Source organism: Octopus bimaculoides, chromosome 28 (assembly GCF_046866305.1).
Source record: "Octopus bimaculoides isolate indiv1 chromosome 28, ASM4686630v1, whole genome shotgun sequence".
Lineage (NCBI taxonomy): Eukaryota > Metazoa > Mollusca > Cephalopoda > Octopoda > Octopodidae > Octopus > Octopus bimaculoides.
Genome location: NC_142955.1, coordinates 23,797,573 through 23,804,750, shown reverse-complemented (window position 1 = coordinate 23,804,750; position 7,178 = coordinate 23,797,573). Strand labels below are relative to the sequence as shown.

General features: G+C 39.3%; 1 long non-coding RNA gene across 1 annotated transcript; it reads right to left on the bottom strand.

Moving 5' to 3' along the window:
* Positions 1-2,323: 2,323 nt before the first annotated feature.
* LOC128251144 (uncharacterized) lies at positions 2,324-5,737 on the bottom strand. Its single transcript, XR_016238747.1, has 2 exons — positions 5,606-5,737; positions 2,324-3,292 (listed from the first exon to the last, which is right to left on the bottom strand). It is a non-coding gene; the product is annotated as an uncharacterized LOC128251144 (long non-coding RNA).
* Positions 5,738-7,178: the final 1,441 nt, after the last annotated feature.

The window sequence follows — 7,178 nt, the reverse complement described above, 5'->3', positions numbered from 1 at the left end:
CCCCTCATGTGTGTGTGTGTGTGTGTGTGTGTGTGTGTGTGTGTGTGTGTCCCCTTACTTTATTGCTACTACTATTGGTCATCCCCCCTGCTTCGTTGACCACAGTCTCAGAGTTTGCATCGACCAACTCGTGGGTATTCACCGTTAACTTTTCATGGGGCTCCTGCCTCTGTGTAGGGTTTTGGAGGGTTCACTTGCTGAATGAGACCCTTAATTAATGTATACTGAATAATCGTCGTCCATATCTATGGGGATGTGCGAAATGCTTATCTACTAATCTAAACAAGACCTTCCCACGCAGGTTTTGACATCGAGTAAGAAAGGTGGGGAAAACCAAAGGACCTTACGACGGCGCTTAGTTTCCGGCATAGTGGAGGCGCAATGGCCCAGTGGTTAGGGCAGCGGACTCGCGGTCATAGGATCGCGGTTTCGATTCCCTGACCGGGCGTTGTAAGTGTTTATTGAGCGAAAACACCTGAAGCTCCATGAGGCTCCGGCAGGGGATGGTGGCGAACCCTGCTGTACTCTTCCACCACAACTTTCTCTCACTCTTACTTCCTGTTTCTGTTGTGCCCGTAATTCAAAGGGTCAGCCTTGTCACACTGTGTCACGCTGAATATCCCCGAGAACTACGTTAAGGGTACACGTGTCTGTGGAGTGCTCAGCCACTTGCACGTTAATTTCACGAACAGGCTGTTCCGTTGATCGACTCAACTGGAACCCTCGACGTCGTAAGCGACTGAGTGCCAATAAACAAGTTTCCGGCATATAGGTGATGTCCTTAAACTCGCAGCCAAAGCTTCATTGTAATAGGGGGCTGCAGCGTCAAAGATGTCTGTGAGGACAAGTTCAAAATCGTCTTAGTGACACCCTTCGCCAGGTTTTTAAGCACAAAAAGCGAATGACAGGAGGCTGTGTTAAAATACATTTGGCTTGCAGTATGGCCTGTATGAATCGGTTCCCAAATCAAGCATAACATTTAAGAAGTTAACTACGCTAAGGTTGGTTTCAATCGGAACCTTAAGACGAAGGGCGTTAATCAGGTTCTTCCTAAGCCTGTCCAGATTTCTCAAGACGTTTGCATCTCAGGAGATGACTGAAGCATCATCTCTATAGACCAAATTAGACTAACGGGAGCCTCTTAAGGTGTTCAATATGTATGATCTTATGAGATCGCAGATAGCCGTGCTGTCGAATGCTCCTCTCACACAACGTCGAAGGATACCTTCCAGGTCCTAGGTCAGTTTGTTTGACTGAAGTCGAACTTTTGTTGAACAGTAAAGTTTTGTTAAAGTGCATTATTAACTCTGTATCTCTTTCACTAACGTCAGTAAACTCCTTAGCAGAAATAAGTGCCCTTTCCAATAACCCTTTTGATATAGACTTACAATACCGAATTGGGTAAAATTTGTCCTGCCTCTATCCTGGTTTCCCTTAAACCATGAATTTACCTCATTGATTTTAGGCTATAAGGAAAGATGGGATGTCTTCCTCATGTCATCATTAATCTTTCTCAAAATATGTTTGCTCCACAACCCAATTTCCAATAAAGTTAGGTTAATCAGTCAGCACTTTGGGTTGGTGGAAAAGTTTGATTTATGATCTTTGAAGGTAACAGATGCATTAGCTACGAATTCCAACTTGACAGCTAAACCTAGATCACTAGCTAACCGTTTGGCTTCGTGGTTTATACTATCATTTGTGTGCGGGGAAGCCTGCTATTCTCAAACGGCCCACCATACGCGTTAGCATCTATTCTGCATAGTTTATTTTTGTTTTCTCAGAGAAAATTAAAGCCCTAGTTTTTAGTTTGGCTGTCCTCTCGTACGCTTTATTGATTTCATGCGAATGCGCCATCCATTACGACCCCCCCCCCATGCATGTTCTTAATTCAACATTTACCATTCCACTGTCCTGAAGTAAGTTGTCTTCGTCTAGAAGAAGGGCCCAGTACTGCAACAGCTCGAGTTTTAAGAGGTCTACAAGTAATCAACACTGCTAAACAACCTCAGAAATTTGCGAGTAGTCGATGAGAACGGCTTCGAAAGAAAGTCTGGACAAATTTTTATGAGATATCGGATAAAGCCTTATCATGGCAGGACGCAGAAAGAAAAAAGAAACAACTCCATCTAACCATTTCATAAAAAGAAAGTTAAACGAAACCAAATCACGCTGAAAGATGGCACCACAGTATAGCTACAGCCTATGGCTTAAACCAGTGGAAAAAATTATATATACCCGCCAACCCTCACACAGGTATATACATACACACATACATACATACATACATACACAAAATGCACGTAATATAAAAAACACAAAATTTAAGATATTGACGATAGTTTTATTCACATTTCAGTTTAAAATCTTTTTACATTACAGTTTAAAATCTTTTATCTAGCATCAAAATCAAGGTTTGTAAGAGAAAACCATAACTGCTAAAATGAAAATTTTAAAAAAATTTCTTAACCAGCTTCGAAATGGTCGACGAAAAATTCAAAATGTGGGTAAGAAATTTTTCAAACCAATCTGGACTGTTGTCTCAGACGAAAAAAAAAAAAAAAAAGACTATTACTCGAAATATTGTACAAGTTATTTTAATTTACCTTTACGTAAAAGATTAAACATGTAAAATGCATCATGCTACACAATGCATAGTGAAGCATATATACATTGTATGTGTATTCATGTAAAATAACTGAGAATTTAAGTGGTGGTTTGAATATCTGTACTAATGAACATCAGACCAAACTAATTGATAAAGTGAACCGGTCACGATTTATCGTTCCGGTTTCAACACACATGCATTTCCGCAACACTGTATCTAGGTTACATTTGTGGAAGTACGTTTAGAAACAAAAACAGTTTACGTTTAAACAAAATGTCGATATGTGATATAGAGATATCGTATTTACATAGCGGGCAACGCCGAGCAAACAGCGAGGATTAGAGATTTCCGGTTCAATAACGATTGCAGCAACTGCGGTTTTTGTGATGGTAACACGTTTTTCTGTACCAGCATTCCATGTTGGTCCGAACACAGGTCGCAGTGTGATCTCCATCATCAAATTATTAAGAGATCAATTGTGAGAACGTTCCACTATCTCCATGTCAACATAGATTTTAATTTTTCACGAATATTCGAAAAGTGGCGATGACACTGCTTTTGAAAACGATCTATCACCGTCTTAAGGTCACTGAAGGCAGAACGAATCCACGAAAACTCCATTTTCTAATGATGTTAGATGTGTACTCAATACAGAAAATCTAACGTAGAGATGTTGCTGGCAACCTAAAATTAAAAAGAAAAAGTTTAAATGATTCGTTTCCGTTTGACCTTTCGAGTATGGAGAAATTGAAAACAGAGGAGGATGCGCTTTTTTAATTGCAGGAGAAGTGGGATTATCCTTAAAAGAGAAAAAAAAGTTATGCACAAAACGACAGATGAAGAGGCTTCGCGGGAAATTTTACTGGCAGTGCTCCTAAAAAGGATGCCATGAATATGTGTCTACCAGAAAAGATAGATGGCTGGAAGGTGACACCCTCTTAGGGCTACACTGTTTTTACTTTATTTGTGGGCCACGGAATTAACTTCTGTTCCGTTTGCGTTGAAGAACTGGGGAGCAGTCACTGCACAGTTGTAAATGAAAATGGCTATGTTCGTGAAATATATACGGAGGAGCTGTTCTGCAACCCAATTCAAATAGGCGGTCCTAGGATGACGGTTTCATCTCTCAGTCTTTTCAAGGTGTAAATACAACCGTGGAAGAGTGCTCAGATGAACAGTGATTTTTCGGAGGAGTGGGTCGCGATATCAGACAGGTATTTCCTTACGAGATGCCGTATCAGAATAGCGGCTCAGTTTTGTGTGAGATTTGTAGAAGGCCTACTTTCACTTTCTGTAAATTAGTTATGACTTTCGACAGAACAGTGAACCACATTGCTGAGTTTATTAACTCGAAAGATGATACCAACACTCAAATAAAAAGCGCAAGGACCCCGAGTAAAAACGAGGGAAGAAACGATGACACTGTCAGACCAACCGTTTCATGGTGAACTCGTATGTTTGTGAGTTTATGTGCCGCAGGAGGTACGAAAATCCCAATTTGATAAACTCTTAGAGTTTATCAAACTGAGGTCTTCGAATTTTCTCTACATGAACTGAACTATAATAGTATAGAGTACAGTTTGTTTAATAAAAAAAATTAGCTTGTCTAATAAGAAATCCGAGATAAAAAGAATGCGGAAGCTAGCACTGACGGTAAAAATCAAATTTTAAACCTTTGTAACACGTTTCTAAAATTATTCTGAAACAATAAAAAAAAAAAAAAAAAAAAAAAAAAACCAAGACAATGTGAAAATTTACAAATTTGAAAATTTTCACTTAATTTTTAAAAATTCAAACTGTGATACCAACGGAAAAGACCCACAGAAACTGTTATATTAATTAGTCATTGGGTCGGTAAAGAGAAATGGAACATACATACATGTTCAGCTAACACATCGTGACTATTCAAATCGAAATTATATTTACAAGAGCAACAAGGAAAACGCCAACTGCAATAAAGAGGTGTATATACAAGCACAATAATATAGTAATAAATTTTATAATATATTAACAGCTTTGCTGATGTACCCTAACAAGGAGTTCGCATCAGTCTTTTACACTGGTTAAAAAACAAATTTACAGACATTCTGTAATGCAGTACAACACAAAATTACAGACAGTTAAGGTAAATACAGGTTTAATATTTTATTTCGATCTTTAGGCTGCGGCCATTACACACACACACGGAAAAAAAGAATCCTCGAACGCTAGTAGCGTCCTTATATCTTGTATTATTAACGATGAAGAGAATCTGAACTTCGCATACGAAGGGAATGATCATTATATATGTAAGTACGCAAAGTAACAAGGTGCCAGAATGGTTATCCCACCAGGAAAATGTTTAGTGGCATTTCGTCCGTCTTTATGTTCTGAAGTCAAATTCCGCTCAGGTCGACACACAGTACCAGTAGAATATTGAGGGTTGATGTCACCGAACTTGTTGCCTCCTCCGAAACTGCTAACCTTCTGCCAAAATTTGAAATCAATGGCAGTGTGGTAAGAAGCCGACTTCCCAACTACATGGTTCCGGGTTCAGTCCCACTGCGTGGTACCTTGGGAAAGTGTCTTCTACTATAGCCTTGGGCCGACTAAAAAAAACTGTGAGCGGGTTTTGCAGGCGGAAACAAAGAAGCCCGTGGCATAATGGATATGAGAGAGAGAGAGGGGTGTCTTTGCGTTTGTCCTATCACCGCCGTCTGACATCCGATGTTGGTGTATTTATGTCCTTGTAACTTCACGGTTCGGCAAAAAGAGGTCGATAGAATAAATCTAACGCTTAAAAAGATATTACCTGGGGTCGACTCGTTCGACTAAAGACCCCTCCAAGGCGGTGCTCCAGCATGGCCGCTAGCAAATAAACAACTAAAAGAAATATATAATGCGTGTATATGTGTGCGTGTGTGTAAGTAACAAAAAAAGAAAAAGACTATCAAAATGATTTGTTTGAGTTTACGACAAAACCAATCAGAAATTGCAGGAAAATGAATTTTCTCTTACCGTGCGTTCAATAAAGAGAAAGAGTTAACAACCGATAATAAATTTATATTGTAACAATGGCCAGATTAAATATTGATAATAAAATCTCGGTGTTTTCGTATCGCTTAGTCTATTTCGATTTCTTTATTGTAAAACTTAATGTTTTATGTAAAATAAGTGCGCGTGTGTTACTGTATAACCAAGATTAGTCCATTTTGGTTTACAGGAGGAACGAAAATAATAATAAAGAATTATTGTTATTATTATTATTATAGCCCTTCTACTAAAGGATGTAGAGATAGAAAAAAATAAAGAATTAACAAAACTGAAAAATCTAATAGGAGTCAAACTGAATTATGAGATGTTCGAACCCGACGAAAGAGCGGTTTTATTGGAGGAAGAGAGAAAGGAAAGGCTGATGGAGTTATTTGGAACCAGAATTAAAACTACTGGAATATACATACAATATGAAAGTTTACCCTATGTAATGGAACAAGAGAACCTCATGGAATATGTTGTTGTTGGCACTCGGTCGCTTACGACGTCGAGGGTTCCAATTGATCCGATCAACGGAACAGCCTGCTCGTGAAATTAACGTGCAAGAGGCTGAGCACTCCACAGACACGTGTACCCTTAACGTAGTTCTCGGGGATATTCAGTGTGACACAGTGTGACAAGGCTGACCCTTTGAAATACAGGCACAACAGAAACAGGAAGTAAGAGTGAGAGAAAGATGTGGTGGAAGAGTACAGCAATTTTCGTCGCGCTATCTGCGACCTTGTCACTGACACAGTTTCACAGGTTTGGGACGAGGCTGTTGAACATTATATACAAGCTTCAGGGTTTTGAATATGTTTTCACTCATTTTCGTTGCCATCGCCTGGTCCTCATAGATAATCACGTGGTGTATATCTTTGCTCTTCCCTGCGTCACTTAATGTTCTCTGCGCTTTATACTATTGTTGTTGATGTTTTAATTCCGGTTCACATTGGTTCTTACAGACCTCACATTAGAGTCATTTCAAATCCTGAATTTTTTGCTGAGCTAGTGTATCGAGGAATACTTCATCTAAGCTGTCCTTTGAAATTGGTTTGTCAGATGCAGATCAAGTTTATACATGCTTGTTAGTGTATGTATGTCTGTGTACACACAAATACACACACACACACACACACATATGAAACACGCGCGCAAACACATACGCACATACACACGTTATACTTACGATCAATTGATTTTCTGGATCTATGATTTTTATGAATTGTAGTTCATATGCTAGGACATTGCTCCTACTGCTGTCGGTGCTGCTGCTGCTACTAATGATGATGATGATGATGATGATGATGATGAGGAGGAGGAGGAGGATTTTAATGCCTTCCTAATATTTGCACAGTTTTGAGTCCATCGATCTCAGTGTGCTGATACAGTACTTAATTTACGGATCACTAAACGAAGACGAGCGAAGTAATCCCTACGGAACCCTTGAACACAGAACGCAAAAAGCAGAGCAGAAACGATTTTCACAAGTCATCAATCAGTTTTGGCAGAAAGTGTTTAGTCGATAGCATCGATCCCAGTACTTGATCGTTACATA